This window comes from Anolis sagrei, chromosome 1 (assembly GCF_037176765.1).
Source record: "Anolis sagrei isolate rAnoSag1 chromosome 1, rAnoSag1.mat, whole genome shotgun sequence".
Taxonomy (NCBI): Eukaryota; Metazoa; Chordata; class Lepidosauria; order Squamata; family Dactyloidae; genus Anolis; species Anolis sagrei.
Window position 1 is genome coordinate 88537947 of NC_090021.1, and position 26087 is coordinate 88564033.

The 26087-nt window shown below is 40.6% G+C and overlaps 1 long non-coding RNA gene across 1 annotated transcript in view; it reads right to left on the bottom strand.

Moving 5' to 3' along the window:
• Positions 1 to 23958, bottom strand: part of LOC132762055 (uncharacterized) — a 124217-nt gene extending 100259 nt beyond the window's left edge. The window contains exon 1 of the long non-coding RNA XR_009630071.2: positions 23868 to 23958. This is a non-coding gene — a long non-coding RNA (uncharacterized lncRNA). The remainder of the gene's footprint in view (positions 1 to 23867) is intronic.
• Positions 23959 to 26087: the final 2129 nt, after the last annotated feature.

The window sequence follows — 26087 nt, forward strand, 5'->3', positions numbered from 1 at the left end:
GAAACTACTAAGACCATGAGATGGTCAACATGGCTACACTGGTGTGTAAAGAAAGCCATCAGAGAAGTCTTGCCCAAATGAGGTAAATGTGAAAAAAAATTAAACTTGCATAAAGAAAACCAAGAAAAAAATTAAGGATGCAAAAAAAAAAAGAATGTCAACAAACATATTACTAATATAATCAAAACCAACATTAAGTCAATATTTCAATGTGTCAGGAGCAAGAGACAGTTGGATCAATGAAAACCTTTTGGAAAACCAGAATTTCCATAACCTATCGGAGAAAAATGGCATTCACAACCATTTGAAAATTTGCAAAAGTATGATCTTCTAGAGAAGAACCAAAAAACTCATTTGAGTAAAATCTTCTCTTCAGTGGTATATAGCCACATGTACTTATGCAAGGCAACTTGGTTTCCAGTTGTTAGACTGATAACCTAGTTGTCTCTGATCTGTTAGGAATAGAAATTATGTCAATGCAGAAAATATAGGAGTTCTTCAGAAGTGTTGCCTAAAAATACATCTACTCTCCCATAACATATCTTGCTTCTATATCATGCTCTCAGGAGACAAAAATAGACTTCATTAAAAGTAACATATATGGTTTAAATATATAAATAAATAAACTTTATTTATATCCCGCCACCATCTCCCCAAAAGGACTCAGGGCGGCTTACAAGGCACTCCAGGGTGCACATATAACATACAGCAGGTAAAAATGGCACAAAAGTATAAAACAAGTCACATAAAATTATAACAACAACTGCCGTCAACACTTGTAAGATAAAATCAAAATAATACAATTTTAAAACAACAGTAGATAGAACTAACAGCCTTCATGTATTCAGCATACAACTTGTCCATCCAGTTACAGATAGGTTTGAAGTAGTTTCTCTGTGCAGGTAACCCAAGGCATCTTTCTTTCAATCAACAGCAACATCTTGCTCCGGGATTGTGGTGCAGCTGGCTGAGTGTCAGCTGCATTAAGATCACTCTGACCAAAAGGTCATGAGTTCGAAGCCAGCCCAGGTTGGAGTGGGTTTCCAACCAACTGTGTGTAGCCTGTTGTCGACCTTTGCAACCCGAAAGACAGTCAAGTAGGAAAATAAGGTACCACCTTAAAGTGTGGGGAGGCTAAATTAACTGATTTATGAGGCCATAAAGAAGACTCCAGCAAAGCATTCCAGCGGGGAAGCATGTGGGAATGCGGAAGTGCTTCATCAGCGTCGCAGATGGACGATTAAAGCAACAGCTTTCCTGGCGGCCAGAAAAAGTTAAATAACCTCTGTGTATGTCGACATTGAATGTTTGCCATATATGTGTACACTGTAATCCGCCCTGAGTCCCCTGCGGGGTGAGAAGGGCGGAATAGAAAAGCTGTAAATAAATAAAATAAATAAATCTTTAGATTCTAAGAGTCTAATGGAGGCTGTCCTCTAAAATGGAATCTGAGCTATGAGCAGCCTCAGACCTGATCATGTGGTCTGCAGCCCCTACCACAACCTCAAGAAACATAGAACTAAGGAAGCTGCATACACACACATACACACACACACAATATATATATAATATATATATAAACAAGTTACTGGTGGAGGTTTGAAGAAGGTTGCTCTTTCCAACAAAAATAATGACAGTAAAGTACTTCTGGAGGAATAAATTTTTGTGCATTTTTTTCTGCAAATTACAGAAACATGGAGTCATGAAAAAACTTGTCTTGCTTGTGCCTGGAGTAAGGAATCTCATGGGGTCTGAGAACTCCTTGAATCAAGGCTGCCTAAATTGACAAGACTTGGTCAAGTTTGTTTTGGAGATAGCGATACACACACACACACATGTATGCACACACACATATCTATACTCTTATACATAATGTGACAAATTTAACAGTCTTTTAAGTGCCACACAATTCTTTGTTGTCATATCACAAAAGTAGTATATGACTCAGACCTTTGCTTCTTTCCTCAGCCCCCACACAATATGAGGTTAATGCAAAAGTTGTTTTGCAAGGAGGATTATTTTTATGAAAAAGAGCAAAATGCACAGTGTTGGTATGCATTGTTCTGGAGCAGTGGTACGCGGATCGTACATTTTGTTACGAAGGCTCAAATCACAGAGGGGTTATAAAGACAAAAGCAAGCAAGCTGGGAAAGTAGAGTGCATTAAACAATAAGGGAGGATTTTCATGACAAGGTTAGAAGCCCTGGAGGCACATAGAAAAGCAGGGAGGGGGAGCTGATCAACAAAAATAGGAAGGGAATGGGAAAATAAGAACAAGAAAGCATACCTGGGGCTGTGCAATAAATACATATATAGCTATAAGGGAGAGAAAAGAGGCTCCTGTTTAGAATAGGTAGTACAGAGGTGTCTCTATTCTTCTTTGAAATTCTGTTCAATTTTGAAAAGCGGCCATGCATAAAGGGCACCTTCTTATTATAACTGATCTGCTCAATGTGTAATGCTGCTTCAGATGCAATCTAAGTGTGCTGATGGTTGTGTCTCTATGTATTACAAAATGTAACACAATTCTCAACAGTCCCCAGAGCCCTTGAGCTAATCCTACACCTTATGAAATCTGGCAGAAGAAAGCAGTTGCTTTCTTCTGTCAGATTTTGAAGCATATTCCTGTCATGACATGTGACAGGGATCTGCAGCTTTGGAACTTGTATCAACCACCAGGAGCCTGTTTACACTGGATAACTATAGCACTATTATTCCACTTTCACTGCCATGGTTATTTCCTATGAAATCCTAGGAGTTGCAGATTGAGGAGGTATTGAAACTCTCTCTCTAAACTGCCAATCCCAGAATTGCATGGGATGCAACTATGGCAGTTAAAGTGGAATTATGGTGCTACAATCTCTAGTATGAATAGTCCCTGAGGCCCCATCCAAGCGTCTTGGGTTACATTTATCCAACAGAAAACCAAAATGGTGAATTCAGTACTATTGAAATCAAGACAGCAGACAAGAAAAAGGGGGCCAGTTGGAAAGTCAGACTATTTGTACATTTGCTAAGGACATTCATCAATAAAAGAAAGGTTTTATTTTTAAATTGCAACATTTGTCACAGAAATAATTGAAAAATGATCAATGTGACATCTTCATACTTGCTGCCTTTTCCCACTTTGACAGATTGTTATTAATTTGTTTTACAAGTATTTCATATCAACCTTATAGTAATAGGTTGTAATCACCACTTTTTCCATTTAATTGTAAGCATGTCAAAATATATTATAAAAGACCACACCATACTGAGTGCATTTCTCTTACCCAACTTATCCAGACATTGCTGCAGAGTATTTCCACCCTCCCATCATCCACTTTCTGCAACATTGCCCCACCCCCCAAAAAAATTGCTGGGCATATATGAAATCAAACTAGTTCTCCCTGGAGACTAGAAGTCTATTTTCCAGATGTGAATTGTGTTTTGCCATCTCTGACTCATATCAATAAATGTTGATACACAGTTCCCACTAGGATTTGGTTCCAGGAGCCCCTGTTGATACCAAAATCTGTGGATGTTCATCTCACTAAATACTGTGGCATGGTAAAATGGTATCCCTTATATAAAATGGTAAAATAATGCTTTGCTTTTTGGATATTTTTTTGTGGAGGAAGGACAGAATCTGTGGTTATGGTGAGTTGACTGTATATATTGGAGTAGCAGCTCTCATCTTGACTTTGTGCTTCATCACATGACTGATTTTTAATGTTGTGATGAGGAAGCAGTGCTGCCAGTGTGGTAGGGTGACAGGATTGCCCCACTGCCTCTGCTGATTCATGGAGGCTGGCAAATCAATGAAGAAGACCTCATCAATATGATGAGGTCCAAACCAGATGAGCCTCTGCAAATCAAACTCAGAATATCTTCACACTTGAGCTTACTCCTGAGACAGGGAATCTTCACACTGGAGCATCCAAGTGAGTCTTCATACTTCAAGGAATCATCCCAAAGGTTGACTATATCCCCTCCAACATTTCAGAAAACTGGGGAATGTATGGCCAAGCAAAATCAGAATTAATCATGCAAAAGAACACATAGGTCAGGAGAGGCTGTAGAAGTTTACTTTTGCCTGAGTCTACTGAGGAGGGCAAGATTCTGCCCCACCTTTCTTCTTCCCCCTCCTGATTTAACCGAAAGCAAACTACTTTTGCATTCGGAACTCAGTTTAGAACAACTGAAGTAAACTGAGGGTGAAGAAGGGAGGAGCAGAAGTATCTGGGTTATTTTAAAAAATGAAAGACCTGCAAAAATGAGACCACAAAGGATTGAGACTGCTCCTGACAAATTGGGATATTAAAGCATCTGTGACTGGCCACAATTGTGGAAGAATCCAGAGTGCTAAGTTCCAGGCCAGAAGATCACCCCTTCTAATCAATAGCCTAGGTTCAACTCCAGTTGTTTTGGAGGCATTAAGAAATTGTACCACAAGAAGCTAGACTGCAAGACCACTGGCCCTGTTGACTGGAGAATTTGGGGAAGGTGCAATGAAAAAGTAACTTTTTCCAAACCCTGCCTGTTGAACACAGCTCTTAGAGATAAAGCAGTTCAGGGAGTTATGTCACAAGAGGTTAAAGTAATAACTGAGAAATAAAAAATCTTTGCCTTTTCTTTTTCCAGAATCTGTCTTCATTTCTTTCTCACAGTACCAAATGGATAAGTATGTGATCGTTGTTCTTCTCATTTATATTGGCAAATGGATTATCTCCTCTAAAACTTGGAAGGAGTTAAGTTTCCCCCTTCTCTGCTGTGTTTCCTTATCTGAGATTTATTGGACATCATAAATTCCTTACAAGGATGGGTCGATTCAATCAGCAGTTTTCCCCACCAGTAGATGATTTATTTGATTTATTCATTTATCAGAGTCTCCTTATGATGGAGAGGATAAAGATTTGCTCACTTCTTTGGGCTGGCAAGTGTTATTAAGGAGTTGGGGTTTGTTTTTTGTTTTTTTGTTTTTTGCAAGAGAGCACATGGCCTAATATTTGTATATGTGTCTCTGTTTGAGATTCAGTTTTTGCAGTGAAATGAAAAAGAGTCTTGAAGAAGATTCTCCTCATTGAATTTTTGGACACTCAGAAGTCACACCCAACCACCCACCCTGCATTAAAACATTCTTTCCACATCCAGCTACCACTAGTGCAGATTTGTTATCACTGCTGATCAGGCCCGTAGCCAGGATTTCATTTCGGGGGGGGGGGGGGTAAAAAAATTTCAGGGGGGGGTTCGGGGGGGGCTGAGTTTCGGGGGGGGCTGAGTCTGAGTGAAAGAGGGTCTAGCCTAGCAAACCTTTTGTATAATTACCCCAATACCCCCATACATATGGGATATATTGAGAATGGTGATCAAATCATGATATTAATAAACATAACAGTTTAAATAATGCACCTTTTCGCGAACCACCATGAGAATTTCGGGGGGGGCTGAAGCCCCCCGAGCCCCCCCCCCCCCCCCCGGCTACATGCCTGCTGCTGATGAATTCACCTGGCACATATATGTTGACAATGCAACAAGTATCCAGCCAGTGACTTCATCCCAGCCCCAGTTCTATTCACATGCAATTGGACTAGCTGCAGCATACAGTGAAGGCAAGCAAAATCCATGCACAAGACCCCACAAAGATCTCTATTGGATCAAACTGTTGGAGTTGCTATTCAAGTAGATAGTCCAAACAGTTTGATCCATCAGGAGTTTTACAATTCATCCTGTGGAATCCAAAGACACTCATACAGAAGAGTAACTTCTATGGTTCCTCCCCACAGGCGTAAAACCTGGACTCACTCTGAGTTGAATTTTTCCTGTCTTTACAACATCCCTCCATTTTCAGTGAGTATTGCAGATTATACCAGACTATTCCAGCTCAGCTCATTTCAAGCAAAGGCAGGCAATATTTCAAAGTTTGATTGAAAATTCAGAATATCCTATGACTTCAGGACAGTGTGGGCAGCTCCATCAGATCCAGTTTGGACCAGTCTGCTATCTACACAGAGCACCACCATAATCACCTGTGTTCATCATCCCCTCCTATCTACTAGCTGTGTAGGAGCCTCTGCTGATGCAACACAGGAGGCCACAATGGCTAGGGGCTCACATGGAGCACTATGGCAAGCTAGGAGCAGCAATGGCAACACGGGAAGATGAGGTGATGATCTATTGAGGCTGATCATTGAACCACATGGACTCCAACCTGCCACCACAGTTGGTTCAGGAGTGTGGCCATGGCACCCTCCAGGTCAGTACAGCACATTTCTCTTTGCCTCGAGGCTGAGAGAATATGACATGCCCAAGGTCACCCAGTATGGTTTCCATGGCTGAGCAAGGTTTCAGTTATAGTCCAACACTCAAACCACTATACCATCTTTCTTGCTGCTATGTCTCTAGGGAATTCCCTGGATTTCTCATGTATGATCTGCACTGGCTTGATGCTCCTGTAACTGTTTCCTTCAGCTATAGTCTCCTTTTCCTGGTGCTTGATACCTCTAGACCAGAGTTTTTCAAACTGTGCTCATCCAGATGTTTTGGACTTTGGCTCCTGCAATTTCTAACAGCTGGTAAGTTGGTTAGGATGTCTGGAAGCTGAAGTCCAAAAGACCTGGAGAAGCACAGTTTGAGAAACACTGCTCTAGACATAAGATGACATCATAGAGGCCATCCAGGTTCATCTCAGGAAACTATGAGAGAGATGGAAAAGCAATAAACCTGCCCTGTTTCTTCCCATTCTCTGATATCTAATGACACATTATCTCTCAAATTATATGTCCCTTATTGCCTAACTGACTTCAATACATTCACAGATCTGTCTTCCAGTAGTAGGAACTAGTCCAACATTGGATCATTTTCTACAAATTAAATTAATCAGAACTATTGCTTTAAATGTATGCCATCAGATTTGCCAAATAGTAAACAACTCAATCCTACCAGTAAGTCCTCATAAATTGGTACAATACGTATTCTTCAATGTGCTTGTAATATTCTTTGGCAGAGGTCAGAGACATTATTGATAGAAGCAGGAGAAATACAATTGCTAGAATCCCCTAGCCAGTATACCTACATCTCTATGACTTCAGCATTTACTAGTGGTAAGATGTAGCCTCAAAAACAAGGCAAAGCTCTCAATTATCACCTCCCCTTCAATAATGTGCCAGGGCATTTTCCTAGTATTTCCACAACCTCCACAATTCCCCAAAGTTCAAAGCTGTTTGGTTTTGCAACAATGACATTTCAATTGACCCTGCTTTTACTTAACCCAGGTTCCACTTTCCTGTGCTGTTAGAGCTAGCTAATGGGTATGAGGCATGTCTCATGTGGTTAAATGTAGCACTATTAGCACTACTAGACTATTTTTACAATATCCCTTCTTCCAAGAAGGATGATAGAGAGCATGCTATACTGTAGGCCACTCTTCATGTATCTTTACAGGAACATTATATTGACCTTATAGGTCTTCTAATTTGATCCAGCAATTTATAAACAATCAATCTTAAATATGTTTAGGCAGAAAGAAGCCCTATGTAGTTTAATGAAAGTTTCTTCCTGGTAAAAATGATAAGGATTACTTCTGAAAAGTCCATTTCCTATATATGTATGTTTACTCAAAAGTAGATCTGACCAAGATGGAATGTAACTCCCAGATTAGTATATATAGGTTTGCAGCCATGGGCATTTGCATTCCCTAGACTTCTACTTTTAAAGATTTTAGGAATCGATTCAAATCCAAGCCTTAAATGCAGCATTGCTTCAGGCTCTTGGCATCCCAATTGGCACACCAGCATTTAACCAAATGCATTTCGTAACATCAAACAGACTTAGAGATACATATCACTGACAGAGAGATGAAGAGTTATTGGCTGACAGGATTTCTAATCAGTTTGTCTTGCATGCTGCCTGATGCATATTTAATATGTGTTTGCAAAAAAAAAAAGGAAAAGTTGGCAAGGTTTTTTTCTCTACACACATAAAAAGGAGGCATAGCATAACAGAGTTTGGGTCTCAGAACAAATCTGGCAACAGAAGTGTCAGAGTACAAGAGAAGTTGACTGGCTGCTGCTTTTTTAAAAAAAAGTTTGTGAAGGAAATATGGATCTTCCAATTCTCTGATCATTCCTCAGGCTTACACTCAGTTTCCATTTTCTCAGTTAATTCTATTCTCTCCTAGGTAACTGGAATAACAATCTTTCTCCTATTTGTTTTTCATAATAACCAAAAGAACAGAACTGAATATCTTAAAATAAGAAAATATTCCATATTAAAGATGTGGATTGGGAATTCAACATGTGCATTTAACCTAGCGGATTCTGAAATAAGAATGAATTTATTACCCGCCTCTCCCTGTGGGTCAAGGCAGAGCACAACATCATTAAAACAAGAGATAAACAACACTATTAAAAGACATATGACGAGATACACAGAGTTTCCTAAAGATAGTGTTATTTCATGAGGAAGATGGTGAATTCCTTCATCCGGACAATGGCTTCAAACTACAGGAAAGGAGATTCCATCTGAACATTAGGAAGAACTTCCTGACTGTGAGAGCTGTTCAGCAGTGGAACTCTTGGCCCAGGGTGTGGTGGAGGCTCCTTCTTTGGAGGCTTTTAAACAGAGGCTGGATGGCCATCTGTCGGGGTGCTTTGAATGTGATTTTCCTGCTTCTTGGCAGTGGGTTGCACTGGATTGCCCATGAGGTAGGCATGTAGCCAGGGAGGGGCTTGAGGAGCTTCAGCCGAAATTCTCATGGTGGTTTGCGAAAAGGCCTTACTGGTGCATTATTTAATCTGTTATGCTTATTCATATCATGATCTGACCACCATACTCAATATATCCCATATGCATGGGGGTATTGGGGTAACGATACAAAAGGTTTGCTAGGATAGACCCTCTTTCACTGAGACTCAGCCCCCCCCCAACAAACTCAGCCCCCCCCCCCCCCGAATCGAAATCCTGGCTACGGGTGTGCCACGAGGTCTCTTCCAACTCTATAATTCTATGATTCTATGATCCACAATACTTGGGGAAAGGGGGAAAGGATAGGTGCCAGCATGTCACTAACAGGATGCCAACATAATGTTCATAGCACCTGAGATGGGGATAGAACTACATGGAGTAACCCAGTTCATGTCTGTACATTCATGTTAACTAAGTGTTCTAAATGTCTAGACAGCACAACTGTTAAGTTGTTTGTCTGTGGATTCAGAGGTGGCCCTAGGTAATTTTCAACGGTAAGCAAACAGTATTTTGCCCCCCCCCCCCCAACCAATCACTGATATATATTTTCTGTTCATCATGGGAGTTCTGTGTGCCATATTTGGTTCAATTCCATCATTAATGGAGTTCAGAATGCTCTTTAATTTTAGGTGAACTATACATCCCAGTAACTACAACTCGCATATGTCAAAGTCTATTTTCCCCCAAGAGCGCCTCAAGAGCGCCCCTGGGCAAAATCAACTATACTGCAAATGCTTAGTTTGCGTAATGGGTTGAGCTGCCCCTGTGTGGATTCACACCACTTCTGACATGGAAGCTCATAGTTATACATTTGTTGTTGTTGCTGTTGTTGTTGTTGTTGTTATGTTTGCTGTGTTCATGTTCTTCTGGTAACTTTGTCAGCTGAAACTGTATTTCTAAATGCTCCACTAATGCTTCAAGTTAGCACAATGCTAGAAATGTGGAGAACAAAGGAATATTTAATTTCGGAGGCACAGAACTCTTATTTGTGGAAAGTTTCCACAAATGACTTCATTTTATCTACTTTATGAGTGCATTCTTGCTCTGGGAAAAACCTCTGAAACAGGACAGAATTTTGTATGAAATAAAGATAACCTCATAATCTTCCTATCTGCCCAGAAAAAGAAGAAGAGTACTCAGGAACTGAAGAAAACCTTTCAAAGCACAAAGTAGATATTTGGCAAAAGGATGTAATGGTTCAGGGGCTAGCACTTAGTTGTAAGGGTGGTGTTTTTTTAAAGTTGTCAGAAAGAAAGAGGTTGTTTCCCAAACTGTAAAGTGTAAACAGTTTAAAATGGGAGAAGAATCAAAGGAACACAGCTGAGAATAAAGTTTCACTTAACATTGTTAACATCTTCCTTTCTTCTCTCCAGGATATTTTGACAAAATATGTTCAGAGAGGGGCTGCTATTGCCTCCCTTCTTAATCCAAATTTTCCCAGCAGTTTTCCATGACCAAACAAGGATTTAAACACTAGTCAAACACTCAAACCATTATGCCCCTCTGGGTTTTTTTCAGACCAGTTTATCTAACTAAACATTGAACCAGTTTCTATCCCAATTTCAAAATTTACCAGTTTAACCTTTTGAAACCAAAGCATTTGAACAAAATACCTCTACTAGCATATGTCTACTAAAACTATTTTTAATCAGGCAGCCTGTTTGATTAACTTTGTGACTCGGTGACTTCTGGTGAGTTCAATGGGATTTACTGCCAAATACCAAAGTAAGAAAAATTAAATTAAGTCTGAATCCAAGTGCTGTTCTCCTATTTATGGTTTTGAATTGACATTCTCAGAATATCCAGGCTGCCAAACTAGTGGCAATTCCAAAAATGTAAATTTTCCAAATTTAGTTGTATCTGCAGAATTTTATTTGATTTGTGTTTTTTATTATTTTCCAAACCAACTGAAATTATGGTTGGCCCCATTTTAACATTTCTCTCTCTTGCTATTTTCACACATATTTGCTATAAAGATATCACGCCAGCAATCAGAAACAAACATCAACCTTGTGGCTGCCATAGCAGATCAAGATGGTTCTTCCTATCAAGATGGTTATTCTTACCATGCAAGAGAAGTGGGGCATCTGTGTTTCTTGAGGTGCTAATGCAACACAGATCTCCCCATCTCTGGTCATTGGCCATGGCAACTGAGACTAATGGATCTGGGAGTCTAACTCTATGCAGAAGGGCAGTGATTCTCCGTACCAATAATTTGGTCTGTTTTTTTCTTCTATTCTTCTCTCCCATAAAACTCCCATTTTTATCATCCAGAAACAAGATGCCAGGGTGTTCAGGAGCTATAACTTGTGCAACTCTACCAAGGATTGTGGTCCCACAGGTTTCATGATGAATAAATTCTTGATTTTTGACAGTCCTGAATAAATTTTAATATTTGGCCATTCAAAGTCCTAAGCATGAAAGGCTGACACATACTTCCATGGTAAATGCATTCCTCTGTGTTATACTTCTGCACTTTTATGCTATATATCATCTACTACCTTTTCCTTTCACTCATCATTTTCAAAACCATTATAACCTTTCCATTAAAAATAAATGCCTTCTTTTGGATCTCTTCCATCAAGCAGCTTTACAGTGAAGGAGCTCAATCTATCACTGAGCTATTAATAGAACCAAGTGTTTGTGTCTGCCACTCTTGTCAGAACATTTCAAACAAACATGGTTGGGTTATTGTTTCATTTGTCTTTCAGATATTTTCCTATACACAAGATATTTCCAGGTAGCCTTTCACACTACACAGTTATAGCACTATATTCCACTTGAAATTGTCATGCCAAAACATCTTATGAAGTTCTGGGATAAGTAGTTTTGGGAAACACTAGAGAGCTCTGGCTGAGCATTCTACATTATTGTCATGTGCTTTCAATTTTTTTTCACCTCCTGCTGACACCTATCACTGGGTTTTCTGGAGCTGAGAATATGTGACTCGCCCAATGTCATCCAGTGTGTTTCAATGGCCAAATGGGGAATCAAACCCTAGTCTTCAGAGTCATTGTCCAATTCACAAACCACTGCATCACATTGGCTCTCATTCTAAATGCTCCTCCTTAAGCATCAAACCCTGCAATTGCATATTAATGGAAGTATAGTATTAGAATCATAGAGTTTGAAGAGACTAGAAGGGCCATTCAATCCAACACCTTGCTATGCAGGAACATCAGAGTATTCCCCAAAAACAGCTATCCAGCCACATTACAAGGCAGTGTATTCCACCATCGGACAGCACATACCATCTTCATAATATCCAGGTTGAATCTCCTTTTCTTACAGTTTCAGCCCATTGTTCTGTGTTCTATGATCTCATCAGATGGGCTACTTTGCCCATAGTATGCCACTTGTATTCCCTTTTTGTGATGGAGCCCATTACATGATGCAGATGTACTTCTGGTTGGGCATTGTTGGGAAAGAGGAGAGCAAACAGTGTATGCCACCATTGCAGCAACATGGGAGGCTTCCTGTGATGCCTTCAAGACAACAGCAGAGCCAGGTGGCAGACGCCCCCCCCTCCCCCAATGGGATGGGGACAGAGCTAAGTTGTGCTATGTAGAGAGTGACAGGTTCTCCACACACCCCGCCGGGACCTCATGAATTCGCCAGAATGCATTGCGAATCCCAAAGATAATATGATAAGGTCCTAGCTAGTCGGTAGAGAAGAGGAAAAAAACCTGTTCCATCTTCAATATGCTATTAAGTGACTCTAGTCTTTCTTAGTTGCCTCACTTCCTCTCATTCCTCCCCTTCCTGCCATCTGTGTTGGAGCTGTAACCATGACATTTCCTATTCTTCTTGACATAGAAAACATGCTGTTTCCTTAATAATTATTTTGTCTTTCATACTGACTCAGAACAGCCAGCTTCCACAGAAATCTATCAGCAGCCATGAGGAAAGATTCTTCTTCTTTTCGTGTCAGGAGTGACTTAAGACACTGCAAGATGCTTCTGGTGTGAAAGAATTGGCCGTCTGCAAGGATGTTGCCCAGGTGATGTCAGGTTGTTTTGATGTTTTAACATCCTTGTGGGAGGCTTCTCTCATGTCCCCGCATGGGGAGCCAGAGCTGACAGAGGGAGCTCACCTGTGCTCTCCCTGGATTTGAACTCTGACCTGTCAGTCTTCAGTCCTGCTGCCACAAGGGTTGTGCCATTGCACCACCAAGGGCTCCATGAGGATAAATGCCTGAACAGAGTTTACATTTCTGTATTTGTCAGGAGACATTGGGAGAGCAGAGCTTATGTTCTATGTCTGAGAAGATGATTTTCAGGGGGCACTAGGGGATTTATGTGATAAAGAGGCTTGCCAAAATTGCCTTGTCACTTTGCACAAGTGGACATGATATGAAGGGCTATGAAAGTTCAGCCTGCGGTTATCGATCTGAGGCGGCCCATTCACACAGGCAAGATAACCCATTTCAGAAGATGCATGTAAGAACCAATTGACACATATCATACTGTCTATATCTAACTTTAACACTTCTTTAAAACTCCTGCACCAGGCAGGGAACAAAAAAAAAGGTAGAGCTATTATAAATCGTGTCAGAGCATCTTACTTTTTCTTAATTCATTACTCTGCCCTATTTTTAGTGCAACAAAATACCTTTGTTCTGAACAAAAGAGAGAGAGAGTCTTTCAAGCCCTTGGGCACTGGTGAATACGATTTTATGCAACCCTCAGGCGTCTCTTTATCAAAGATTATTAGCAGAACAATGCAGAATTTAAACCAACTCTGCTACTTTATAATCTTTCTGTTACTTACAAGGCTGTCTGATTTTCTCCTCCCATTGGGCCATCCTATTATTTTGCAAATCCAAACACCTTATGGCTCCCACCCCACTGCACAGAACTTTTTACCTTCTTAGCACATAATCGCTGGCATCCCATTTCTGTCTCTCTGTATTACATTATCTAAGTTCTGCCTTGCGGATTTCAGGCTTTTTATCATAATAGCATATCTTTCCTGTTTGTATCTTAACATGCTGTTTATAGAGTTTTGAGCTGTTCTCCTTGCTATCTATTTTTTTAATGGAACCTCTCATGCATACATATAGCATTAATGTGGACAAAATATTTTCAAGGACAAAGGAGGATTACAGTGGGTTAATCTCCAGATGTAGTTCTGGAACGGCCAAAACAATTCTATTTCTAGCACTCTCAGAACACCAAAATATGCCCAATACATTGGGGTGAGGAAAAATTACTTCTTTGGACTACAACCTCTCAAATCTCTCAGTCAACACTGAACAATTTATTAATCATGCCACTTTGATGTGCTATTCCTTGTCCTAGTATTTCTTCTTCTCCTAGGTGACCAGCACTATGTTTAAAGTGGATTTTCTAAAATTGAGAAATGTATGGAGAAATGAAAGCAGCTATTAAAGGCTATTTGCCTATGAAAAAATATTATGTTCTAGCCAATAAAGAGTGGGGTCCGCTGTCTAAGGCTGCAATCTTAAATACATTACCTATAGGAATCCAGATTGAAACCAATGGGATTCCCCTCCCCCCCCCCCTTTATAGGAGACATGAATAGAATTAATCTGGAAATTGTTTTTCTTTAAAGTGAAATTGTAGCACTGAGACATGGAAGGCCATTACAATACTTACAATGTATTTTTCTCATGTCAGAAGTGAACTTGAGTCACTATTGGTGTGAGAGAATTGGCCATCTGCAAGGACATTGCCCAGGGGACGCCCGGATATGTTACCATCCTGTGAGAGGCTTTTCTCACATCCCTGCATGGGAAATTGGGACTGACAGATGGGAGCTCACTCTATCTTGTGGATTCAAACTGCCAACCTTCAGGTCTTCATGTCAGTTCAGCCAACACATGGGTTTAACCCATTGCACCACTGCGGCTTCCAAAGTATGCAGCACAGCAATACACTGTGAGTCAAGACAGATAATTGTATCTTTCCTAAGGATGTTTCCAGTATTTCCATTTCAGTGTTAACATTTTCTGGAGCATCAGGGGCATTGGAGGTGGGGTGTCCAGAACAATTTCCTTGGGTAGAGTAGACCCATCCAAATAAATGGCATTGAAATTAATAATCATGGCTCAGATGCAGCAATGTTATTGTGTATTAAAACTATTACAAAGGCTAGATCCAAGCCAATGGCTTTCCCCCACTTAGCATTTGGCTGATCCTCAGAGTCATGCCTGGGAAGGCATTTGAGAACCCTGCATGACGTTCAGAGTTACATAATTTGTTTTTTAAATGCGAGAAAATCCAGATTCAAATCACTATGCAGCCCTGAAGGTCACTGGCCAAACATATCAACCTGTCCTGTATCAACCTATCCCTCTAATGTTATGGGACTATTTGGAGAAAAACTTCCAAACTCTCAGGTACTACAGATTTGCAGAGTTTGAAAAAGTTTCTTTTCAAGACCATGAATCCTCAACATGATGGTCATTGGCCCTGCTGGCTAGAGAATTGTGGCAGTTGTCATCCAAACAAATAAACAAACAAACTACTTATTCCCATTCCTGAAGATAGCAACCAGGAATGTTTATAGCTCACCATATAGAGAATCACTTCCTCAAAGTAGAATTTTCAGCAACAACATTACTATCTGTTCAGCACCAGTCAAAGACTTTTATTTCCCCAGCATTTTAGTGCCTTGTCATTTCGGCATGCTTGGACTTAAACTACATTTTGTTTCAAGTTTCTAAAGCACTCTGGAATCATTTGCTGAAGGGTGGTATATAAATCTTTTAAACAAATAAATGTTTTTATTAGAAGGAATAGTCTTGTTCATATTCTCTCTTTCTCCATTTCCTCCGTCATTGGCCAAGAACAACTGGGAAGCTGAAGAAACTGTCCTGTCATCATTTAGTATATTTTAAAGAAGACTTTGCTCTGAAGCATGTTATTGTTCCGGATGCTAAAATCCGTGACAGACTTTCAACCACCAGCCGGAGGGTAGCTTGTAACCTAAAGAATGTTTTCCTGGCCCTTTAATTCTGGCTACTACATATATATGATAATGATAGGTTTGAAATGGGTTATTCTGAACCAGGAAGATGAGATAATCTGCCTATTATAAAAAGCTTTAGTGCCTCCCAGCAAGTTAATGGAGTTTGGAATGAGTTTGCTTATGTGTCTCTACGCAGAAAGTGATCCAATGGCAAATGACACAAGCAAGCACTTTGAACTTAATAGAGCAATACAGCTCACACTCCTGCCTGCACAAAACTGAAGAAGGGGAGGAGAAAGGGAAAGCACTCCAAGACCAGTTAGGCTACTATGCCCAATTGCTGATGAAAACCTAGGGGTGCTCTATTGCATGTGTCTGTGGTGCAAAAAGGGGGGCCTGCAACATGGAGTGGAAATGAGCAGTGGAGGCACAACTGTCAAACACAAAAGTATGAACTGCACTTTCATGTGGCTTTACAGCACTGGGGGAGAAATGGATTCTGACAATTTGCAAACTATGGAGCTGTAGGAAGTAGGGAAATCTAATGGGAAATGGACACAGCAGTCTTCTTAGGCAAAAAAACTGCTTTTTGGTGAGTCTTAGCCTTTTGAAGGTTCAAAAAGTGCAATGCTCTATATGAGTCTATTTCCCAGTGCTCCCATTACCTATTTTCTAGTGCTGCTAAAACCAAATGCTAAAGTAGGTCTACTCAGAATAAAAACCCATTGACTTCAATGGGATTTACTTCCAAATAAAATCAGACTAGAATTGCTACTTCAGTCTGTTTAGCTTGGAGTGCATCTGTAGAATTAATGTAGTTTGCCATGGTCATTAGCCATCTCTGTCAAAGAGTGCTGGTGCTTTACCAAATTACAAGTTTCACCTAGCATTGAGCCATGGCAATTAAAGTGGTATCAAACTGCATTAATTCTACAGTGCAGATATGCCCTTATCTGCCGCATTTGTAAGTAACCTTGAATCCCCTGTGGGGTGAAAAATGAAGGATATAAATGAAGCTAATTGATTAATTGATTAAATTTGTGAAGAAGGGAAGAAAATGATTCAAAAACATGCAAATGTGAGTAGATCAATAGATACCACTCTGGCAGGAAGGTAATGGCACTCCATGCAATCATGCTGGCCACATGACCTTGGAGGTAACTACAGACAATGCCAGCTCTTCAGCTTATAAATGGAGATGAACACCAACCCCCAAGGTTTTCAGGGGAAAACCTTTACCTTTATTTTCCCTAGAAGTAGTAGACTCTCTCTGAACTCAGCTGGAAATCTTTCTGTCCCTTCCAGGGAGAATGAGTTTTTGCATGACAGCTTCAGAGGGGCAGAGGGCTGCACGTGCAAAGTTTGGTCATAAAATGTGACATTCCTGACTGACGGTGTGGCCAGCAGAATGAGAGGGGGCACTACTTGGATAATGAGGCAGAATGTTGCCATTAAGGAAAGGAAACAAGAGAAATGGGGGAAGAAGACACACACCCATACCCTTCAACATTGCAGAGATGAAATCCAGGACGTGTGAGGCCAAGCAACATCAGATTGTGGACAAAATGGCAAAAATTTCTAATGAGGAAGAACTTACAGGACAGGCTAAAACAGTTTTTTTTTTTTACCTGAAGGCCCTTCCAGACAGGTCCAATATCCCAGGATCTGATCCTAGGTTTTATGTTTATCCCAGATTATCTGGAAGTGTGGACTCATATAATCCAGTTTAAAGTAGAAAACCTTGGATCAGATCTTGGGATATGGGGCCTGTCTGGTAGGGCCCCAAGCCTCCTGGGAAGGGCAAGACATCACTCTCTTTTGTCCTCTCTCCTCCCACGGCTGAGATAATTGCAAACCCACTTTGCAGCAACCGAAGTAACTGAAGGATAAATGAGAAAAGTGGGAGAATGAAAGACAAACTGGGAAATTTTTTAAACAGCTGAAAAGGTGGAAGGATAAAGAACTAATTGGGATTATTCCTGCTAATGAGGGCAGTTGAAGGGACATGTACTTTTTAGAAGAAGTGACTGTGATTTGGAATTGGGGGGGGGGGGATGTCATTTTAAAAATCATTTTTAAAAAGAGGTGACAGCTGTAGAAGTAGAAACGAATAGTTGCCAAACATTATTACTTCATATGGATTGCCCATTTAAAGGCAGGGGAAAGAGGCATAGATACTGCTAGCACTGTACCTTTAGCTCAGCCTGTAAAAAAAGAGAGTGAGAAAGAGAGTAGAATATTTAAGTAATAGCTCATTCATAATGTGCATTTAGCTTGTTAAGGGTGTCTCACCTCCCTAGTTCTTCTTGTTTCTTTCCCCCTCGTCCCATTTTTCTATTAATGAACAACTTGTCATGACATTACTGACTTTTGTAAGAAATGAGTGTCTGACAAGTGTAATGAGCACTCCTATTTCCTGAGAGCTTGCACTTTGGAAAGATACTCTCCCCAGAAATGGACCTAATGTGTTTTTTAAAAAGACCTTCTCTTCTCATATAAAAAATGGTGCACTGTATTAATTAAGAGTGACACAGAATTGAATGCATTGTCTCAACCTGGTTTGTGAAAAAGTGTTTACCTATCTATAGTACTTGGAGAGCTGCAAACAAACTCATGTCTTTTAAAAAGCTCATCTTTAGAAAACTGTTCTAAACTGGCCTTGAATTGCTGCAAGTCTTTCATAGAAACCAAACTCATGGATGGATCCTGACCTCAGTTAGCCCTAACTATGTAGTAAGCATTGTTCCAGTACTAAAAGGCAAGGCAACATAAATAAGGTACTGCAGAAAAACCATGCTTTTCACAAGAAAAAGGAAGTTATGGAGAAAAAAAATCTAAAATCCCTGCTTGACCCCTAATTTTGTTAGCAATCTGGGGGCATGGCTTTTTAACTACTAACCTGAGAAGAAATCGATGCAAATTCAAAGAGATTTAATTCTCAAGTAATAGAAAGTAAGACAGTTTAACCTAGAAAATTTTGTTCCAGTAAGAAAATTGTTTTGGAACCTGCCTTTCCAAGAACAACTTATATTTGTACTGGAAGCTGGATGCAAACATGTCATTCTTGTAACCCACAAAGCTAATGTAAACACTGATGAAGCAGCCCTGTTTTACCAGGGTTAAAACTACCCCCAAAGAATGCTGCTTGGGCAGTGTTTCATGATGAAGAATTTATGTTGATCTACGTGTAGGGCACACACCACCAGTCTCTCTGAAAGCTTTTATATTTCTTATTAACAACCACATGGCTATGCTGAAACTTGTGGGTTACAGCATAATGGTTTGCTTTTCAGCCCATAATGTTTCTCTCTGGACCTATCCTTTCTCTCTCCCCATCTCATCTTTCCTTATCCTTCTCACTGCTGTTGCTTATTATTCTCATTCTTCTTTCTTGCATTTTATCTTTTTTGTTTAATCTCCTTCCAACTTTAGTCCTCTTCAATGAGCAGAGCAACATAAATCTCACAAAGGTTTCATTCACCCAACAGGAGCTGTGGTGGCGCAATGGGTTAAACTGTTGTGCTGGCTGAACTGCTGACCTGAAGGTGAATCTGCGATATGGGGTGAGTTCCCATGTGGGGACACGAGAGAAGCCTCTTACAGGATGCTAACACATCCAGGCATCCCTTGGGCAATGTCTCTGCAGATGGCCAATTCTCTCACAGCAGAAGTGACTTGCAGTTTCTCAAGTTGCTTCTGACACAATTTTTAAAAAACCACAACAAAGAACACTAGAGAATAAATTTCAGATGAAGGTGATCTGGGTTTTTTCAATAATTGAGAAAAATCAACATTGTTTTTACCATACAATTCTGAAACCAGAAAAAAGTAATTCAAACACAGATGTTCTCTCATCCTTAGTTTGGGTGCTCTTAGAAACAAAGGTTGGGAATGTTACATTTTGGGCTATAACTCTTACTGACCAGGGTGGCCACACAAATCTAAGAGCTGTAGCCCAGAAAGTAAACTTTCCAATCTCTATAGTTAGATTCCCTGGAAGAGTTCAGAAGGATAGGGAAAGGCTGCACACAATGGCTTTGGAATACTGCTAGAGGGTTCCAACTAGAAAATGTGGAATCCACCAGTGATCCCTGATGAATCCTATGTTTCCAGGCCTTAATAGTTTACACAGACAAGTTGCCACATGAGATGGAGGTGGTCAGCATGCTTTGCCAAATGTGCCCACTCCTCCTGTTCAAAGGCAATTTGTTTATGAAATATGAGGCTGCTATGCATTAAGCTAAATGTCAGTGGTGGGGCTGACCTTCAGAATAACAGACTAAACACTTGAGTGCAGGGAAAGTGTTTCTGTGAGGTTCATTTAGCACAATTGCTTTTTGAACTATAAATACAAAACAAGCAACCTTCATAAAGCTTACAGGGACTTCTGTAAAGGGTAGATAGTGGGCTATGCATCTTGATCCGAAGCACTTCGGGCGAAGGCAGATGCTGTACCCAGAGACTGATTAACTATTAAGCAGTGTAACACCCTGTCTGTGAAGTAGCTCAGTGCAGGTCATGGCCATCTTGCTGTTCAGAAGAAAGAATGAAAACTCTAGAAACTCTATTCTGCTTAGTGAAGGGCTGTTAAGACTGCTATTCCAAGAATGCTTTAATGTGAGTTCACTGACTTTGGGGAACTTACATTAAAATAAACGTCCTTGAGGCTGGACTGTATGGATTAGTTTAGGTAGGACAAGACACAATTAAGGGAAGCCATAAAAGTGGATTTCAACTGTCTGAAAGAACTCCACAAAGAAGATTGAGGAGGCTTTTCATTGCTGCTTCAAGGGATAAAGGCCTAAATCAGGGGTGGGAATTGGTTAGCTCTTTAGATATGACTGGGATAGATCTTCTAGCTTTCTTCATCATTGGCTATGCTGGGTAGGCCTAGGAGATTAGCCTAAGTGATGGTAAAACTCCCAGTTTTCTGTAACTTCTGAAAAATGACACCACTGCCATTACCATCTCCAGTAGCTTCAGTGCATGCTTGAAAAGCAAGATGTTATTGTTCCTTTAGCATCAAACATCTGCACCCATTGTCATAAAAGTCTTTATTCACACTGAGAGCTCACCCAGACCTGAATCCTCATGACAGCCCCGAAAAATTGGTTTCAGGCACTTTTGAGAACATATTTGACAGTTAGTGTATACTAAATACAGGTCTGCACTATCTATTAGTCAGTGCCAGTCTAATACATTTTGCTGCCTAAGGCGGGGAAGGAGATAGTGTTCCCATCTATTAAGTTCAGCATGCATACTGTGTTGCCCCTAAAATAAGACATACTCATAAATAAGCCATAGCAGGATTTCTAAGCATTTGTGCAATGTAAGCCATACCCTGAATATAAGGCATTGTGATAGGTGTGGCTATGCAGCCTACTTGGAAAGAATAGGAGTAGTTTCTTCCCAATCCTAGGTAGAGAAAGAAGATCCAAGTCAAGTTAGCATGCATTCACCACTTCAGACCCTCATTTGAACTCCATCGAAAGGGAAAATGGGAAATCCACTCTATTCCTATTAAGAAGGTCTCTGCTTTTGATGACATTTCTTGGCCCATGTTTTCAATTGGGAGCTGGAAAAGTCTATAAGATTTTGAATGAATTTGAGACTTAACTCATTGGATGACAGTGGGAGAGCTACGAGGGTTGAATGAAAAGTAATGTCTCCACCTTTGTAACTCCTCAACAGATGGCCATATTGGTATGCGGCAGATACTGGCTTGTTCAGTAGACTCTCCTCTACAGTTCCATTTTGGCAGGAAGCAATAGCATTGAATGGTTGTGTTGTTAAAGTACAAGGTATGGAGCCCTGCGCAGACGGTCAGTCAATGCAACTTAAGCAATGTGCAGTCATTGAATTCTTGACAGCAGAAGGTGCACCCCAAAGGAGATTCATCAGAGAATGCAAGCTGTTTATGGTTATTGTGTTGATGTGAGTACTGTGCATCACTGAGTGAGTAAGTTTAAAGATGTTGAGGTGGGAACATCTGACTTGTTTGAGTTGGCCGTCCTGTGACAGCAAACCACCGAGTTTCACAAGCAAAAGGTTGACAGATTGATTTCGAATGATCATTGTATCACTCAGAAATTTCAAGCAGAATCGGCATTTCACAAGAATGCATGGGTCACATTATTGGAAGATCTGTGCACGATGAGTACCCAAGATGCTGACGCCTGAAATGAAAGCGCACAGACTTGAAACTTCAGAGACTGGATCTCACCACCATATGACAGCCTCCATACAGTCCTGATTTAGCACCATCTGACTTCCATCTGTACCCGATAATGAAAGAAGATCTGTGGGGAAATCATTATGCTTCTGATGAAGATGTTGAGAGAACTGTGAGATGCTGGTAGTAGAAACAGAGTGTCTACTTCAGAAAACATGTTCATCGTTGGCAGAAATGTATCCAATTGTCTGATGATTATGTTAAAAAGTGAATAGTGGTAGTTAAAGAGCACATTTTAAAGATTATTTCTGCATTTGATTTATTAAAACATTCCCATCCAAACCCAAGTAACGAAGGTGGAGGCATTACTTTTCATTCAACCCCCGTAGTAGCAAAGGGAAGACATAGCCAAAGCAGCAGATGCCACCCTCTTCCTTCCTTCCTTCCTTACTTACTTACTTAATGATATATATGCCTATGGGTTCTGATTCAACACTGTGGAGCCTATCAGGTAGGAAGGTTAAAATCAGAAGGTGAGTATTTTCAGGGAGGGGAGAGGGCTTTGGACCATACCAAGAGCAAGCAGAGGGGTGTTTTGCCTTAGGGAAGGCGACTGCATTGAAGAAAAGGGAAAAAGTCCGTCCCCCCACCTTGTGTTGTGCAAAAGCCTTCCTTTCTCTTTAAGAGGCTCTGAGAAACTGGCACTTTGCTGGAGGTCTTTTATTTATTTTTCCTCAAGAAGACTGCTGTACCATACTTAATAAAAAATAAGACATCTCCTGAAAATAAGCCATAGTGTGTCTTCTTGGGGAAAAATTAATATAAGACAGTGTCTTATTTTAGGGGAAACAGAGTAGTACCTGAAGCTACCAAGTAATGACTGGATGAAACAGAAAGCAGAGTTTGAAGGTGATCCTTTTTTTTCTTTTCTTTTTTATTACAACTTCCAGAATTGTCCATGCTGGCTAGGCCATTCTGGGAACTGTAATCCAGAAACAAATGTTTTAAGCAGTGGCTAGATGGCCATCTGTCAGTGGTGCTTTGATTGTGTGTTCCTGTATGGCAAGGGATTATACTGGATGGCCATTGTGGTCTCTTCCAGTTCTATGAAACATGACTCTTCCAAGCTGTGCCACAATCATTTCTTCCACTTTCTGGCAGCAGCTTCATCATGTGCTGTCCTTCCACAATATCAAAAGTCTGCTGCCAGCCCTACTATTAGCTACGACTTTCTGCTGGGTGAAGATAGAACACATCACATTCTTGATGTGTTTCTGTCCTCTTAGAGCTAATGACTGTGCAATTTACTCTGCATATATTTCGCAGGCTCCTATTTTATATTCACTTTTTGAATTAAATAAACATTAGAGTACCAAAGTTGAAAGGGGTGGAGGAGCCCAGCAGCCTGAACCGGGACACTGTGCCCTAAAGCTTGCCTGCTCCTGTCCATTCTGCTCTTGAATAATGCTGAGGCAGACTGTCCTCATCCTGAATGGTTATGTAGAAATTGTTTATTTTTCTGTAATTTAATCCTATTGCTTCTATTCTTCCCCTTGCTGGACATGGATGACAGCTGTTTTCTCCTTCTCCTTTAATGACATTTCTCCAGACTGAAATACATGACTTTCAATCCAAATAATTTATCATCCTGTTACATCTCCTCCAAATGCTTTCGAACTTGTCAACACTAATTTTCTATTGTCTTGCTCACAAGAGTACACAGCATTCCTTGTGGGGAGAGGGGGCTTCAAAATATGCAGGCATCTCATCATAAAAGAAACAAGGAAGACGCTTTGTTTCTCTCTCTTATTGCAAGGCGTGATATCATGCCAGATGAAGCAGAATGCACAGAAAGGCAATTATTTGTTTTTACCAAACACAATTTTTATAGCATTGAGCAGTGGGAGGAGGGAGAATCGCTTCTCTACTAAAAGAAAATTCTAAATCACCAGATACTGCAAAAAGGATCTAAATATGCTTTCTGAATGTTTGGTTTCACATTTGAAACCTGTCAATTTGGATCAGGATTTAAACTCACTAAGCTTGTGGGTTGGAGTCAGCATCAGTGATGTTTCAAATGATAAAAGTCCATGGAGTTAATATTCCTCTCTCCTCTCCGACATCGTCAGTTTTCTCTGCATAGCAGTTTTGAAAAGTTAGTTGTGAGGCAAGATGGCACTATTTAGATTTCACATGAAAAGGTTCGTTGCAATGGAACAACATTTTAAAAGTTTATTTTCAGTTACTGGGTTTGTCTATTTGTTTTGCTGTTGGCCTCAGGGGAATTAGGGAAGTAAAGCCGCCATTGCAAAGCAATTATTATTCTGCCATTTGCTTACACATCATTGTTGACTCCAGTTCAGGGTCTTTCAGGGTCAGTGATGTAGTGGTAAATTTTGAACATCAGAAGCTCATTGTGACAGTGCCTTGAGCTATAGCCTTCCTGGGATAGTCTACCTCCCTGCAAAGAGAAGCAGCAATGCCTAGATTATTAAGATTCTCTGTCACTCACAGAATATTCAGCTGGCAAAAGGCGTTCTAGTTGCTAGCCCACTGGATTTTGGCTAGAGAGACTTCCACTCATATCTCTTATTAGTCCTGAAACTCACTGGTCCAGTGACCATGAACAAATTATCTGGGCCTAGCCTGCTTTGTAGGCTTGCTGGGAAAACAAAATACTGTAATCAATAGTTATTTGTGTCAGTCTGAACTCTAGGGAAAAATTGTGAGGCACAACTGTGAAAATAAGTCCTAGATTACAAGAAGGGAGCATTTTAGTCCCAAGAGTCACATCAAGATTCAATTCAGCACTTGACCATGAAACCCATTGGGTAACTTTGGGCAAGTCTCAGCCTCAGAGGAAGGCATTGGCAGACTTCTAAGCAAACCTTTCCATGGAAACCCTGTGAAAGAGTCATCTGGGTTTGATGTAGGTTGTAAACAATTTGAAAGCACACAATAACACAACACAATACAAAACCAAGCCTTCAGTATAGGTCTATGTCATTTTCACATATCTGCTACTTGCCATGTACATAGAATCATAGAGCTGGAAGAGACCTCGTAGGCCATCCAGTCCAACCTCCTGCCAAGAAGCAGGAAAATCACATTCAAAGAAGCCCTGACAGATGGCCATACAGCCATACAGATGGCCATACAGTTGTTGTGGGAAAACTGGAGGGGGATTCTTTTTTGACAATGACTTTTTGCACTGTCAGTGTAATAGATCAAGACAAAAAATGCCATTTTGGTAAATCATAACATGTTCTGGTTTTATTAGGTTGCTCCCATTTTGACCCAGGAGGCACTGAAACTGTCCTCCATATACTGGAATCCTCATTGAGGTGAGAGAATAACTCACTTAGTCCAAGGGTGATTGTTCCTGGTGACTGAGAATTAAGGGACCATGTTATATAATGTGTGCATTCAAATTGTTTCTGATTTTTTGTGACTCTTACATGTCCCCTTCATGGGTTTTCCATGACACAATTTGTTGAGATGGGCTTTACCACTGCCTTCCTCTGAAGATGAGCAAATGTGACTTGACCATGGCTGAGCAGGGATTTGAACCTGGGTCTCCCAGTTTCATAGTTCAGCACTCAAAGCACTATGGCACACTGGCACATTGGTAAGGCTCATTTTAAAATATTTTTCACTGGTTGTAGGATGGTGTTACATAGCAAAACATCCTAAATATAATGAAAAGATACATCAATGCCTTTGAAAATAAGGCTCTCACCAGGTGAATGTATTACTCTGGATGTCCAGCAGATGACATCATTATGCCTGCTGCACTGCACTCCCTGAATCCCTGGTGCTCCCTCTCCTCTACACAGCTATTCTGTCTTGAGCAAGAGCTGCATTATAGTTTGCAACCCTTAGGCAAACCTGTCACAGGGTTTACTGAGTCCAAGAGTGTGTGACTTTCCCAAGGTCACCCTATGGGTTTCCATGGCGAAGCAGGGATTTGAACCCTGTTCTCCAGAGTTGTCATCCAACGTTGAAATCACTACGCCACACTGGCTCTGATTTTAGCAATAGCTGTTCCCTCTATTACAATAGTTCCCAACCTTTGCTCCTCCTATTGTTTTGGATTTCAACTCCCAGAAATCCCAGCCAGCTTACCAGCTGCTAGGAATTGTGAGAGGTGAAGTACAAAACACCTGAAGGACCAAAGGTTGGGAAGCAGTGCTGCGTTGGGTTGATACAGAAAACAGGTCTAATGTTATCAATGTAGAGAAGGAAGGGGGAAAAATGA